General features: G+C 50.9%; 1 protein-coding gene and 1 long non-coding RNA gene across 2 annotated transcripts in view; one reads left to right on the top strand and one right to left on the bottom strand.

The window, feature by feature from the left end:
- GLI2 (GLI family zinc finger 2) overlaps positions 1–14135 on the bottom strand; it is a 262832-nt gene extending 248697 nt beyond the window's left edge. The window contains exon 1 of the mRNA XM_025277496.3: positions 13707–14135. The gene's annotated coding sequence lies outside the window, so the exon portion shown is untranslated. The remainder of the gene's footprint in view (positions 1–13706) is intronic.
- Positions 11538–14795, top strand: LOC112582634. Its single transcript, XR_003107039.2, has 3 exons — positions 11538–11666; positions 11881–11953; positions 14752–14795. It is a non-coding gene; the product is annotated as an uncharacterized LOC112582634 (long non-coding RNA).
- The last annotated feature ends 1370 nt before the right edge of the window (positions 14796–16165 follow it).

Here is a 16165-nt window from a genome sequence, read left to right as displayed (position 1 = left end):
ACAGCAGGCCTCACTGGTGACCTCCACCCAGGGTCACAGGCCTTGCTGGTGACCCCCATCGAGGGTCACAAGTCTTGTTTATGACCTCCACCAAGGATCGCTCACTTGCAGCATTGGTACATTTGGGCTGGCTCATCCTTTGTCATGGGGGCTGCCCTGTGCGCTGCTGGCCACTAAGCAGCATCACTGGCCTCTACCCCCTAGATGTCAGGAGCAACACCATCATTGTTGTTCAGCCACCAAGTCATGTCCAACTATTTGCAATCCCATGGGCTGCAGCACGCCAGGCTTCCCTGTCCTTCACTATCTCCTAGAGTTTGCCCAAGTTAATGTTCACTGAGTCAGTGATACCATCCAACCATCTCATCCCCTGTCACCCTCTTCTCCTTCTGCCTTCAATCTTTCCCAAGATAAGGGTCTTTTCCAGTGAGTCGGCTCTTCACATCAGATGGCCAGAGTATTGGAGCTTCAGCCTCAGCATCAGTCCTTCCAGTGAGTATTCAGGGTTGATTTCCTTTAGGATTGACTAGTTTGATCTCCTTTCTTTCCAAGGGACTCTCAAGAGTCTTCTCTGGCAACACAGCTCGAAAGCATCAATTCTTTGGTGCTCTGCCTTCTTTATGGTCCAACTCTCACATCTGTACATGACTACTGGAAAGACCATAGCCTTGACAATATGGACCTTTGTCGGCAAAATGATGTCTTTACTTTTTAACACACTGTCTAGGTTTGTAACTGCCCACCCCACCTTTATGACAACCAAAAATTTCTCCAGACACTGACAAATGTCCCCTGGGGAACAAACAGCCCTGGCTGAGAATAAGTGCTGTAGCCTTTGCACCAGGCAGACCAGGGCAGCGCTCAGAAGACAGCTTCAGGATAGGGTCCTGGTTTGGGCATCAGTAAATCTGCCTCTGCTCAGGGCTCTGCCTCCCACCTCCCAGGTAAGCATGGAGATCATCCAATGTCTCTGAGACGCAGGTTCAGTCGGTCAGTCAGTTCAGTTGCTCAGTCGTGTCCAACTCTTTGCGACCCCATGAATCGCACCACGCCAGGCCTCCCTGTCCATCACCAACTCCCGGAGTTCACTCAAATTCATGTTCATCGAGTCAGTGATGCCATCCAGCCATCTCATTCTCTGTTGTCCCCTTCTCCTTCTGCCCCCAATCCCTCCCAGCATCAGAGTCTTTTCCAATGAGTCAACTCTTAGCATGAGGTGGCCAAAGTACTGGAGTTTCAGCTTAGCATCATTCCTTCCAAAGAAATCCCAGGGCTGATGTCCTTCAGAATGGACTGGTTGGATCTCCTTGCAGTCCAAGGGACCCTCAAGAGTCTTCTCCAACACCACAGTTCAAAAGCATCAATTCTTCGGTGCTCAGCCTTCTTCACAGTCCAACTCTCACATCCATACATGACCACTGGAAAAACCATAGCCTTGACTAAACGAACCTTTGTTGGCAAAGTAATGTCTCTGCTTTTGAATATGCTATCTAGGTTGGTCATAACTTTCCTTCCAAGGAGTAAGCGTCTTTTAATTTCATGGCTGCAGTCACCATCTGCAGTGATTGTGGAGCCCAGAAAAATAAAGTCTGACACTGTTTCCACTGTTTCCCCATCTATTTCCCATGAAGTGGTGGGACCGGATGCCATGATCTTCGTTTTCTGAATGTTGAGCTTTAAGCCAACTTTTTCACTCTCCACTTTTACTTTCATCAAGAGGCTTTTTAGTCCCTCTTCACTTTCTGCCATAAGGGTGGTGTCATCTGCATATCTGAGGTTATTGATATTTCTCCCGGCAATCTTGATTCCAGCTTGTGTTTCTTCCAGACCAGCGTTTTTCATGATGTACTCTGCATATAAGTTAAATAAACAAGGTGACAATATACAGCCTTGACGAACTCCTTTTCCTATTTGGAACCAGTCTGTTGTTCCATGTCCAGTTCTAACTGTTGCTTCCTGACCTGCATATAGGTTTCTCAAGAGGCAGGTCAGGTGGTCTGGTATTCCTATCTCTTTCAGACTTCCACAGTTTATTGTGATCCACACAGTCAAAGGCTTTGGCCTAGTCAATAAAGCAGAAATAGATGTTTTTCTGGAACTCTCTTGCTTTTTCGATGATCCAGAGAATGTTGGCAATTTGATCTCTGGTTCCTCTGCCTTTTCTAAAACCAGCTTGAACATCTGGAAGTTCACGGTTCACGTACTGCTGAAGCCTGGCTTGAAGAATTTTGAGCATTACTTCACTAGCGTGTGAGATGAGTACAATTGTGCGGTAGTTTGAGCATTCTTTGGCATTGCCTTTCTTTGGGATTGGAATGAAAATTGACCTTTTCCAGTCCTGTGGCCACTGCTGAGTTTTCCAAATTTGTTGCCATATTGAGACTCAGGTTACCCATCTGCAAAATGAGCCCATATTTTGCAAGTCACTGGGTGGCAGAAGGCACTCATTTAATTGCTTTACATTGATTTGTACATGGCTGTTCTGAAAACCTCAAGCTAACATCACTTATCTCTCCACAAAAGCTAGAAAAATACTACTGGAAACCTACTAAGGCCTACTGAGGGCCTCTAGAACAGCTGTCCAAATACTTTGGCCAAGTCATTCCACCTTTAAGAATCTATTCTAGGGAAATGATTAGAATTTCAGGTAAACATTTACATACAAAGATATCTATTCCAGTGTTTATCTACAACAGCAAAAACTACTGATAGAAAAAAAACCTAAATGCCCAACAACAGAGTAAAATAAAATATGTTTATGGATGGACTTCCCTGGTGAACCAGTAGGTAGGACTCCACCCTTCCACTGCAGGAGGCACAGGTTCAATCCCTGGTTGGGGAACTAAGATCCCACATGCCACACGGCATAGTCAAATTAAAAGAAAAAGTATATATATATATATATATATATATATATATATATATATATGCTTGAGTAGATAAAGGAATACTAGATAGACAATAAAAATCACATAAAGAGTATGCATTAATAATGTGGACTATCCATGAGATAATGTTTAATGAAGCTACTGTCACAATTAAGTTATGATGTAACTTCAACTTTGTAAGAAAATATAGAGCCAAAAAATTATTCCTTAGAAACAAAACAGAGACTGGAAGGAAACTTGACAAAACCTTCCTTAAAGAAAAAAAGTGAAAAAAAAAATTACGTCTTAGTTTTAAGATCTTGTGGGGAAAATATTTTGTTGTTGTTAATATTTTTACATCAGAAGGGAAGGCTCTGCTTGAATGCCCAGGTGCTAAACCAAAGTATAGACCTGAATAGAGCCTGAGCCAAGCAAAGAGATGGATGTTCAAACCTAAATAAAACAGAAATGAAATCTAAGGAAACAGAAGCAGAAGAAAGAGGGTGAGGGCGGGCCTGGACTACTGGGGAAATGGGAGGTACCCACAGGGTGAGCTGGGCTGCACAGGAGAGTGGGTGGGACCAGGTCTGGCCCAAGCGCTGCGCTGCTGCTGTTGGCCTGGCTGGGCACGTGGCTAGGCAGCTGGAGACGGACACACAGTGCTCTGGGAAGCAGGTTAGTGGGTGCCCAGGGCTGGGGAGTGGTCTGGGGGCTTAGCTTCTCACTGCTGACATAACTGCAAGCAAGGACAGGACTTATACCATGGGCAGGATGGGGGCTAGGAGGTCTGTGGGTCAGGTCTAGTCCAACAAACCAACCTCCAGGCAAGATTCCAAAGGGACTGTCAGCCTGATGCTACCTCCATCTTTCTTGCCTGCCACCACCCACCCACTCAAGAGGGTCCTTGGAGAAGGGAAGAGGCGTGTCAATGAAGGAGCAGCACTCTAGTATGGGACCGCAGCTGCTCTTGGTAGAACAGTGGAGCTGGGCACTAGTGGTCTGGGGGTCCATGGACTGAGGGCCGGATCTAGAAAGGAATGCGGCACCCAGGTGTCAGACACCAGGGACACAGAAATGCCACCAGGCCTCATCCCACTTCCCTCGGGCCTCCCAGTGCCAGAGGCATAGGTGGGCAGTGTGCCCTCAATCTGCCCTGGGAGGTCTAGACCAGCCCATCTCCCTCATGGCAGGCCCCCTGCACCCAGCCCATACCCATCATGGCAGGCCCCCTGCACCAGCCCATCCCCCTCATGGCAGGCTCTCTCCAGCTCCAGGCCTGAGGCCATCACGGCTGGGAGGCCGTGATATCCCACACCAGCTCCTCTCACTCAGTCTGTATCTCCTCCCTGCCCTTCTCAGGGAACCATAAAGACACCCACAGGTAAGTCAAACCTCAGTCTGGGTCACTCTTACCAAAGACCTGCTCAAACTCTGCAACGCTGAACTAGACCCAAAAAGGGTCTGACTTCTGGCAGCTGAAGCAAGGAGCCAGCCATCATGATGCACAGGTATAGTTTCTTATACAGGAAGAAACAAAGGAGCCATCCAAAGGACCCTCAGGTCAAGAACCCATGGCACAGAAACTAAGGTGCTGATTTAATAAGCTCGCTGCTCTCTGGTTTCTCCAGGTATCTTTCTCAGCAGACTGTGGGATTGTCGGAGCTGGCTGACAGTCTCAGAAAGATAGCCCATTTTCTCTGTGATGTCTGGAGCAGAAGCAGCTCAATTCTCAGCTAGCTTATTTGCCCCAACCTCCAGTCCACCAAATAGCTGGGCAGTCTAAATGCTGCTTATCCATCCAGTCTTACAGAAGGAAATGCTCTCCCTTTATTAAATGCAAAAATCAGTGAGGTGAAGAGCATCACAGGAAGAAATCATTAAATCCCCATCACCTTGCCCTAAAAATCCTTGATTAAATGCAGATCTCAGGGTCCCCTCCAAGGGAATTCACAGTCTGTAGGTTCTCCCTGGGGGGGGGCCTGAAAACTAAAAGTGAAAGTGTTACTAGCTCAGCTCAGCCATGTCTGACTCTACGCGACCCTATGGACTGTAGCCCACCAGGCTCCTCTGTCCATGGGATTCTCCAGGCAACAATACTGGAGTGGGTTGCCATTCCCTTCTCCATGGGATCTTCCCAACTCAGGGACTGAATCTGGATCTCCTGCACTGCAGGCAGATTCTTTACCATAGAAAAGGTTGAGGGGCTTGAGAATCTGCATATTTAACCAGCTTTCCACCTGAATCCCTGGCAGGAAGGAAGCCCGCTGGAGGCTTTCTTTTCAGATTTGCCTCTTTAACTCATTTCCAGTTCTGACTTCATTCTCCTATGCTAGTTCTTTTTGTTTAAGTGCATCTTAGAAGACAAAAATCTAATTCATATAGGGATCTGGTAGTTAAAAGACTTCTGAATGTGTGTGTATACATGTATATATATATATATATATATACACACACACACACACACACATTCTTAACCTAGGAGAAGGAAATAGCAACCCACTCCAGTATTCTTGCCTGGAGAATACCAAGGACAGAGGGGCCTAGGGAGCTATAGTCCATGGGGTCGAGAGTCAGACAAGACTTGACTATACCACCATACTTAACCTGAAGAGTGGATACATATCGATACTACATTCATGCATGTAAGTAACATAAAGACATTAGAGTACTACATCTTAGAAAGATGAAGACATCCAAATCACATTCAAACCCTGCCACCCTGCTTCATCCTGCCGCCAGCGCACCTGACAACTCCTTGCTAAGTGACTGCTGAGTCAGATTCCTTCTCTCCTTACACGAATGAGGCACATTCAGCCAGCGACCATCAGTGATGTCCCCTCACCTTGATCTCCGAAGAGAGTGAGTCAGCCCTAAATACTCTGTCGCTGCCTGGACACACAATGTATCACCCCTGCACAACACTCTGCTATCTGCAGAAATGGTTGAGTAATGTCCTTTCAACCCATCATCTGATCACGATGACCTCAATTTTTGGAGAAGGCAAGTCAAAACTCGACACTTATCTTCAGAGATCCAAGACATATTGATGTGTCAGCCCACCCTTCAACTTGGCTGTAGCCTTCAGGAAAGTCTGAAAAGGCCGTTGCAGACCAAATGCTTCCCCCGCCCCCACCAATGTCCCCGCGTCCAGCCGACGCCCGCTCACCCAGTGACCACATCCCAGAGGAGCTCTGAGCACTACAGCCGACTAGGTAGTGACAGGCAGGGAGGTGGGGGAAGGAGGGTTATTCCTTGAGAGGAGCCTCACTACACTCTCTCCAGAAGCAGAGGCAAAGACCAAGACCCCACACTCTGTCCAGACCTTGGTGTGCCCCCCACCAACCCTGCCTGAGGTCTGATTCTTAACCATGACTATGAGAGGCAGGGTGTGCTAACTTCAAAGAAATTGTGGCTGGAGGATCTGAGAGATCACACCTGCCAAGTCCTGCCCCTTCCACAGAGAGGCCAAGCGACTTGCACCGGGTCATCCAGCTCCAAAGTGACTGGTCTCACACTCTTGATGGGTAACCCAAGGGTTCAGGCTCATTACTCATCACAGGGCACTTATCCATCACTTTTACTCTCTTCCTCAACTTTTTCCAGAAGAAAACACATCCTGCAAAGATGATACACATAGGAAAGTCTTCCTAGCATTTTTTTTGGTGGGGCAGTCCTCTGCCCAACTTTCTAAATCACTGCCACCTTCATGGGCAGCTATTAACAACTCGTCTTAAGATGGTCTCGACAAACCAGTGACAAAGATGGGGGCAGGGGGCATCAGAACCCCTTCAGCCTACACCTGGCTTAGACAGACTCATCCTTCAAGACTAGTTCAAAAGCAAAACCCAGCTAGGTTACCAAAGTAGAGCCTGTACAGTCCCAGGAGACGTATTACAGTGATGGTCACTTTGGATTTATTTCTGTGCATTTATGTCCTCCCCCAGAAGGCACTTGTTAACACTTCCATCTCCTGCTTCTTAAACCTCTGCTTGGTGAACTATAGATCCTCCTAGAAAGAATCAACACATTAAGAGCTATTTTCTGGCCATCAAGGCCTACCTATGCCACAAATACTTGCATACTAATCTCCCCATCACAGGTTGAAAAATATGGACTTTTTTTTTTTTTAACTCCCAGCATAATGAATGAGTTTAAATATTAGAAGTTGAAATTATTAAGTAAATCATTTCACCTGCAAAGCTTCTATTTGCATAACATTAATTCATGGTGGCAGCTAAAACAAATTCATCACATTCTGTATATTAGAAGCTGATTTATGTAGGAACTGAAAAAAATCACGAGCTCAAAATTATATTGACATGATGTACGGACTCAATGGAGAAAGATTTTTCTCTTTCCTTCTTTCCCTTTGATTTTTTTTTTTTAACATCATCTGAACAACTGAATTATGGTGAGAAGGAAAAGGATTTGAGGAGAGGAAGGAGGCGAAGGGCTGGCATCTCAGAAAATGAATAATGCTCCCGCCTCACGTGTGTGGCAGGCTCCCGGTGCGGGTATACACACACACTCCGGTTATTAATGTCAAGTATGCCAAAGATACGCTGGGAAATCATTACCATTCATCGCCACTAACCGCCATTAAATTTCAATCAATTCAACTTAGCACAAGTGTACTTGAGCGGCCCTTACAGTTCCTTATAAATGTGGCTCAAAAGTCGGGCTGACTTATTGCATTGTCCACAACACAAAGGAGCACTGCTAAGCGTCTGCTTGGACCCGGGACCGACGCTCTTTTAACATCCTCAGCATTCAAAGATCTTCTTTTTCTGAGCGCTAAGAGGTCTTCAATCCCTACAGATCAAGACGAATGGGGGGGGGGGGGGGCGGGGCGGGGGATACTATTTTGAGTGACCACCATTACTTTCCTGCCTTGGTGGGAGAAGGCAGATGGATAGGGCAAAAGGAGGCCTTCGTGGCTCCAGTCACTCGCAAATATGCCTTCTGGAAAAAGTTTTCTGATGCCGCCAAAAGTTTGGTAACGTGGCCCCTCTTCTCCTGGCTTTAGTGAAATGCTCTCAATTCACTCTGCAAACTGTCACCTAAAGTCGAATGAATCCCCTTCTCTTCTCGGAGAAGTGGGTGGGGAGCCACTGGGAAGAGGGAGGGAGGGCCATTGGCCGTGGGCAGGGAGAAGCGCCTTCCCCAGGTGAGCGCGGGCGCGCTCCGGTCTCCCACCCGGCGCCAAGGGCGCCCGATCTGGATCTGGGCCGCTGGCTTTCTTCCCGAGCCGCCACGAGCAGGGTCCGGCCTGCCGCCACTCGCCGGGGGCGGCCGGTGCGCGGCCAGGACAATGTGGCCATTGTTTGGGCGCCGCAAACCCGGCCGGCGGGCAGGTGGGAGGGACGGGGCGCCGCCGGCGCGCGAGCCGCTCGGGGCGCGGAGGGGTCCCCGTACTCGGGTACCGTCCCGGTGGCCTGGACACGCGGCTTCCCGGAGGCCTCGCAGCCAGCCCTCCGCGGGGCAGAAAATGGAGGGGCGGGGAGACGGAGGAGGGAGCGGAGGGGGAGCGAAATAAAAAGATGCCTCAAGAAAGAGGCGAGGGAGGGGAAAAAAAGACAGGAGCGAGGAGAGAAAGAAGACGTAGGGCGGGGAGAGGCGGGACAGAGAGCGAGAGTGAAGACTGGGGGAAAGGAAGATGGACAGGGAGGAGACAAAGCGGACAGAGAAGGGCGAAGCGGGTGTAGGGGAGACAGACAGACAGACGTGCAATCGAATCCGACCCCAGGCTACCCAGGAAGCCGCTACAAAGAGCTAAAGTTCACTCTGTTTCGTAGAGGGAAGCGGCTCCAAAGAACCCAGCCGAGTCAGCACAGCGTAATCACACCAGGGGCTTTGCTTAATTACAGGTCTGAAAGCCGGGGCTGGAGGAAGGGCCCTACTTAACTGTGTCCCGGGGAAGGCCCAGGCACTCGAGAGGTTTGCCAGGGTGAACACAAATATCCCCATCCGTACCCCGCCCCCTAAGCCCAGGGAGCCCCGATCCCGGAAGAACCCGGATCCCGGAGGTCGAGGCTGAGGTCTGCAGCGGGCACAGAACAACCATCAGGATGGAGTGCGGATGGGAGTCCGGGGCTGAGACGGCGCTGGTCAGCGGGGAGGCCCCGCCTCAGCCCGGGGGCAGGGCCACCCCCTCCCCCCTCTCACTCGCTCACTACCTCTCAAGAGGCCAGGGGCCCTCCGCCCAAGGGGGGAAATCAATCCCTTGCTAATGAATAAAAAGTCCCTTTTATTTCACTGCTGTGTTTGGTTCATTAAATTTTCCACAGATTTGCAGAGAAGAAAACATAATCAATAAACCTTGACAAAAAGTGAACGTGTGAAAAAGGCCGGAGAATGGAAAACTGAGATAAAAGTGATATCCGATCACAGATTTCAGGGCCAGATGACGAGCTGGGGCTGCCGCAGAATCTCAATGGACCATCACCCTTTTGCGGCTTTCCTTCCCTTTGCTGAAACTCTTCTTTCAAGACAATAGGAAATGCACTAAAACTTTTTTCTTATGCTAATGCCTGAAACCGGGCACTCACAGTTAAAACACATTGCCCGGCAACCTGTTTTTGGGGGGCTGTTTTTTTATGACACACATGCACACACACAAAACCACATGAACTTATTCACTTTAAACCAAAAATCTCAAAAATAGTTTATATGAACTCTTTGGTCACTTCTTAAGTGAGTTATTTTCCCTCACACAGTATGATTTTTAAAAAGCTAGAAGCAGAACACAAGCAACTATATTGAGGGTGCTTTTGTTGATAAAGGAGATGAGGAAAATAAAATACTAAACACGGAGAAAGTCTGCTGTTATCACTAGGGTATTCCCCCAGGGGGTTAAACATAGTTTTGTAGGTTTAGGATATTTTTGGTCACCCTCCAAACCTAAAAACAATGATCAAAAAAACATGGAAAGAAAAAAAAAAACCAATGATCGATGATTTTTTTTTTTTTTTATCCTTTGGAGTCCACAGCAAACATTCAAATTCATTTTGGAATACACAGTATTAAATCTGGTGGCAAGGATTTATTTAAAACCAACGAAGCTGTTGTTCTTTACCAAAAGACATTGCCAAATGACAAAGCCGTCCCAGGACCCCTTCCCAAATCATCTTTTAAACAAACCTGAGGCCACAATTAAAGAGCAGGCTCCCCTCCTGCCTTCTTTAGAAGCCAGTGAGCCTTGATCACTGAAACCGGGCCTATTCTGGTGGCTTGTACAATCACCTCTGTGGCCTCTCTGAATTTTCTGAAATCTAAGAGTACAGTTTTCCTCTTTGGTATTCTTCACATGTTTCAAGTGTGCACGCCTCTGACACTTACTGAAAAGAAGAAAGCAGGGAGCTGCTACCCCGGGGAGGGGTTCCTTTTCAAAGGTTCCAGGGGATACAGTTGCAGCCCTCCAAGGCTAGGTCCACCTGGCCCGAGCACCATCCCTGAGCACCAGGAAACAGGGCCTGGCACAGGTAGAACCCCTCTGCATCCTAAAGAAGCAGGACAGGTAGCTCCACCTCCCTGGAGCTGGCCTAGGAGCCAGCGTCACGGGATAAAAGGAAATGCGGCTGAACACACTTTTCCCAGGAAAAGGTAGGCTGCCCTACCCCTTGAGTCCATAAAGCTATTGGGCTCGCCTTTTGTGCTTCCACAAGTCAGCTGGGTGTGTAGGGGTCACACAGTCTTTCAAAGTGCCCATGAAAACTGCCTGGTCCCAGTTAGAGGGACTTGCTGGCATCTGTAGGGTGAAGGTCCCTCTGCCTTCCTCTGGGTGGTCAAGAGAGGTCCTGCTGAAAGAAGGGTGTTTTTTAGGCAAATATTCAATTTTGTCAGCCTGCCTGCTGAATCGCCAGGTTGGCTAATCCAGCCCTAAGGGCTGCACTGTGTACAGGGCACTTGTGGGAGTACACAAAGCATGAAGTATTTGTGTATCTTTCAGTCTGCAGTGCAAACAAGCCAGCTACAGTACACAGCCTCCAAGACCCCTGCAGCCGGGCAAGGAGTCATTGACAAGCAGCCCTGTAGCCCCCTCTTCCATGAGTGAGCTGGAGCATCCCCGAGAACACACACTGGCCCTCCTAGAACACACACCGGCCCTCCTTTCTAAGGCTGCCCGGCCAGAAGGGCCTCTCTAACCCCACATACCCTTCAAGATGGGCCAAGCCAAAAAGTCCCCTCCAAGGCCACGGGCAGGGTCCGTATGAGTTTGGAAGCAGCCTGGGATGCTCTGCTGAAGGGATCTGAACCCTGTACAAATTCCCCTCCAAACCATTCCCATGGAGAATGATAAAAAAAAAAAAAAGAAAAGAAAACTCTCCCTAACAGTCAGGCCTGCCTTGGTCCTCAGTGAGCCCGGGCCTGATTTGGGAGTGTCTTCCTCCTTCCCATTGGCATTCTCAGCCCACTGACTTTGAAAACAGACTGAGCTGACTACAGTCTCACTCAGATGCCTAGCCAAGGGAGAGTCAGGTCACCTGAGGCCTATTTCCTGGGTGAGTGGGGGCCTCACCTCCGTTGGAGTGCTTCCTGCCTGAGTTTAAATCCCCCTACCATCACTAACTAACCTCATGAAATTAGTTTATTTCTCCCAGCAGAGGGGAAATACAAACCACCCTAAATATCACAAACCAGAACTAATTTCTGAAACTCTTAGACAAGTGACAACTCTCTACGTGTCTGGGTTTGACTGGGACCTTAAATCTGGGGGAGAACCCTCAGCCATCAGGGTCGAAGCAGTAGGTCTGAGAAAACGAAAGCAGGAAAGATGAAGGAAGAAAGAGGCACAAGAAGGTAAGAGGTGGGGTCCTGAAGGGATGTATCTGCAGTGGTCTGGATGCCTCCTGCCTCCGTATAGAATCAGTGACCCTGGCCAGACCAGAAGCTGGGGCGAGCCTGAAGGCCACCAGAAGTCAAAGCAGCCAGGCACAGTTAGGGTGCCCATGCCAGCCCTGGGGAGACCAGCCCGTGTAGCTACACAATGAGTTGTTTTTTTTTTTCCGGGCAGAGGCAAGTGCAAAGTCGCTCTGAGGCCCCCACGGGACAGGGAAGCCACCGAAGAAAGGAAACACCCAGGCAAGGTAAGGAAGTGGGCGGGGAGGGGGCTTCTGGGTCAGGTGGTAGAACAAACAGATCTCCTCAGGAGACTGGTGACCAACCCGCCTATTCCGTGGCTTTCCATCGCTGTATATTTTGGATTTCAGCGTTTATTTACTTTCCTTTTTGGCACCGAGCCCCCTGAGCACGCCAATACAATATTTGTTTAAACACTATTTTATGCCGCTTGCGAGGGAACCGTTTACTTTCAAATGCTCCAACATCCCCCTGAGCCTCGTCGGCAAACAGCATATGAGCGTTTTACAACTGCTCCCTTTATCTGGAGCTGTCGGGATTAAACCTTCACACGCCCGGCGAGGACGGCAGGGCGGGGGTCCCGGGACTCGGCCGCGGCCACCGGGCTGCAAAGTCCTCCCAGGAGCCCGAGCACCGCGCGGGATGCCCTAGCGAGAAGGCAGAGCAGCGCAGTAAAAGATCCCCGCGGCCCAGCACCACACTCCGGGAAAAGGTCGACTCTTCCCCGGCCGGGATCAATTCTGAAAGTCACACCAAATGACACAAAAGAGAGGGGAGTGGAGGGAGGCACCCTGCGGGAGATCCAAAGCCCGCGAGCGCCCCTGCGACAGGGCACCCGGGGTGAGGCGCTCCGGCTCCATCTCCAAATCCTCGCTTGTGGAAGTCGGGTTTCCTAGGAAGTGACAGCAATTACTGTCGGGCTGAAAAGGCACCCAGTTGGGTGCACTTCCAGCGCCCCCTCCCCCGACATGGGAGGCGCGCTCACACACACACACACACACACACGCGCGCGCGCGCTCCCTTCCTCCTCCTCCTCCTACCAGCGGCCCCCCTCCCCGGGCCCCGTCTGAGGGAAACGCTCCCCTTTCTAAACCCTTAATAGGATTGGCGCCCAACTCTCACTGCGCCGCTCCCCATCCATCGCACACAGATCAAGTTGCAGTAGTGGATTTTTCAAATTCCTCAGCAAATATACTTGTTGAGAGATTGCCGGCGGCGCGGGGGTAGGCGCGGGGAGGGGGGGAGTGGACGATGTGTGGGGGCGGGGAAGAAAGAGCGTGGCGGGGGAACACCGGAGGACAGGGCGAGAGATTACGTGAGGATCCCTCGGGGAAGTCAAGCGGATCTCAGAGCGGAGGGCAAGAAAGGAGGAGGAGGAGAGAAGCAAGGAGGGAGGCGGGAGGGAAAGCCTGACCGAGGGGGAGGGGGCGACAGGGCCCGAGGAGGGGAGGAAGGAGCGAGAAAGAAAGAAAGGCAGGGCTTGGGACGGGCAGCGCGGAGAAGTGCAGTTAGAAGTTCGCAGCGGCTGGCTTCAGCCCCTCCACCCCCTGCACACTCCCCGGAGACACACTCCCACGGCCCACCGCTGGAGCTCGCAGCATCCCAGTCTCCCCGCCCTACCCCCAACTCCCGAAAAAACAGCCCCGGGCTAGGGGGCGGTGGAGACCGGGTGGAGGCAAGCTCGGTCGCGCTCCCCAAGAAAGCAGGCTCTTTCCCCCAGGTGGGAAGGAGGATGCAAAATCACCCCCTTGGTCCCGAGTTTCCATCCCTGGACTCCCCTTAGGTCCCAGCCTGGTTTAGTCAGAACCCGGACCCTGGCCGCCGCGCTAGCCCCCAGTGCCCAAATCCCCGTGCCATGTCGCGGGTACCCGGCCGAGGGACGCTCCAAGACGGCGCAGCATCCCAGTCGGCCCGAGTTCGGCCGAAGTAGGGTGCACTTCGCGACGAAAAGCAAGCAAAAGAAGGCCAAAGCAACTTTACCGAGGGAGACAAAAGTTTGCCTCTAGCACGCAGGTGGCCTCCGGGGCGCCGGGCTGTGGCTGCGGGCCCCCATCCCAACTTGGTTGGCGCGGCGATCCACCGCGGGCTGCCGTGTGCCCGGGCTCACTCCGGCCGGGGCGTTGCGGGCCAGGCAGGGCAGGGGACCGAGAGGAGGGCGGGGGCCAGGCAGCCCCTACGGCCGGCAAGCGGGCAGCTCCCCTAGGCTCCGGCGCGCAGGGCGGCCCGAGCTCCTTCCTCCGGCTCCTCCCGCTCCTCCTCGTCTTCCTTCGCGTCCGCCGCCGCCTCCCGCTCCTCCTCGAAGACTCATTGATGGGAGTTTGAAAAAAAGTCCGCGGAGCCGTGCTGCCTCGGCTGGCGAGCTCCGGCACTCCCGCGCTCCAGCCCGCCGCGCACCCGCACGGCGCAGCGCCCCCGCGCGCACGGCTGCGGCACACAGGGCGCCGCGCCCCCGCCCGAGCCGCGCGCCCCCGCCCGGAGGGGATCCCGGGGACCTGGAGGGGAGGGGCGGCCTAGGACCCTCCTCAGCGCCCTAGAGAGAAAGCACACCTACGAAGAAAGTTCCAGCAGAGAACGAAAGAGCGCGCCAGTCCCCAACACTTTTTTTTAAGGCGCCGGGGTGGGTGGGGGGTCGCTAACTCAAGTCAGATGAGCTCCGGAGCCGAGGCGCTGGGACGGTTCTGTTTTCAATCTCTGAAATCCCCCGCCCTCCCCACCTCCCTCTTCTCCTCCGCCGGGAGATGCCCGGGTCGGCGTTCCCAGTGCGCCCGCTTCTCCGGGCGCCGGGGCGGAAGCGGGGGACTGGAGGGCTGGCGGGGAGGGAGGCAGGTTTTGTGGGGGCTGGTTCTACGCCGACTCTCCGGCAGCCACCGGCGCGCGCAGGTGCCGGGGTCCGGCCTGCGCCCCCCGCCGCGGCTAGCACGAGTCGCCCTCTGGGCGCCTGCTGGTGAGAAACGTAGCAGCCTTCTAGGTTTGGTGCCTGTGTGTTTGGTAGGAAGGGTTTTTGTTTGTTTTGTTTTGTTTTTAGAGACTCCACTCGAGCTGCCGCAACCAGATGGAAGTAATCAGAACCCAACAACAACAGAGGAAGAAGGAAGAAAAAAACCTCACTGAACTTTTGGACCAAAGTGTGTATGGGTGTGTGTGTGTGAAAGAACTTGCTTAAGCAAACTAGGTAGCAAGCCTTGGGCCTCAGGCCTCACCGCAGCCCAGAAAGAGCTGCTTGACTGGAAGAAGCAGGGGACAGCTGGCTGAAGTGCCCCCCAACCCATGGCCAGCCTCCAGCCTCTCTAAAGCTGAGGGTCCTCCTCCAAAAAGGGGACCCTCACTGGCACAAGTTTCTAAATTTTCCTTCTAACAGTTGTGGACGACTTACTATGTGCTAGGTGACATGTTGTATTATTTCTTTTGAATTATATAACCTACAAAACTCCAGGAAGTAGATTTTCTTCTCCCCTACTTTACAGGTTAGAAGACTGAGGCTTTAAGTGAAGTAGATTGTCCCAGGTCAGAGCATTGAACTGCCATCCTCCATGAGTTCAGTAGTTTGTACCATTAGTTTAGCCAAGGGTGCTGAGAGCATCTCTCTCTCTCCAGCCCTTTCTACAGTTGCATCTTGTATAGAATGTATGGGACTAAAGTCTCAGAAACCCAATTCTGCCTTCCTTTCACAAGCCTGTGTTACTGATGTGACCTCCCTTTGTCAGTAGCTCTTTCCATGTGCCACTGACCTGACCAGCCTTTCTCTAACTTTATTTTCCACATTTTAACAGAAGAGAGAGCATTATGATCCCCGTTCCCTATTACCCACCTTCCTTTTAATTTCCTTACATTCATTTAGATGACAGGACAGTTTCTTCTTGATCGAGGAAAAAATATATGCAGAACAATATCACAACAATCTGATGCTAATTTTGTTTTTCTCAAGTGGGCTTTCCCGACTGAAAGTAAAAAAAACCCTTCAGGGTTTTTAAAAAACAAATTTTGGAGAAGTCAATGTATTTATCAAAGGAAAGAGAAGTTTGGAAGGGCTTTCTCTTTAAATATGATCAGATTCACCATTCCTCCATGCTATTTGTTTAAATTCCTGCTGAGCTTTCAGACACAGACTCTAAGGAGACAGAAAAAGTAAACTCTCCCTCCCTTCCTTGGCCATATTTTAATGACCCTATTCATATCTACCCCATGAAATGTGCAGAATCATTTCATGTTACTGGAATATTAGCAGCGTTGGGTGATTACTTCATTACAAGCTTGTCTCTGTTGGTTTCCTTGTGTTGTTCAGTTTGTGAAGAAGTTTAAACAAATCGACATTTTAGGATATTTCGTTTTTCTCTGTTTTTCTTCTCAGTCCCGCTCCAGTCCTGCTGGAATGCAGGCACTCTCATAACCTTTTCTGGCTTATTTTGGCAAGGAGGTGGCTGTTGAGATGAAGATGGAAT

Source organism: Bubalus bubalis, chromosome 2, assembly GCF_019923935.1.
Source record: "Bubalus bubalis isolate 160015118507 breed Murrah chromosome 2, NDDB_SH_1, whole genome shotgun sequence".
In the NCBI taxonomy this organism is placed as follows: domain Eukaryota; kingdom Metazoa; phylum Chordata; class Mammalia; order Artiodactyla; family Bovidae; genus Bubalus; species Bubalus bubalis.
Note: the sequence above shows the minus strand (reverse complement) of the source record. Positions and strands in the feature narration are given on the sequence as shown.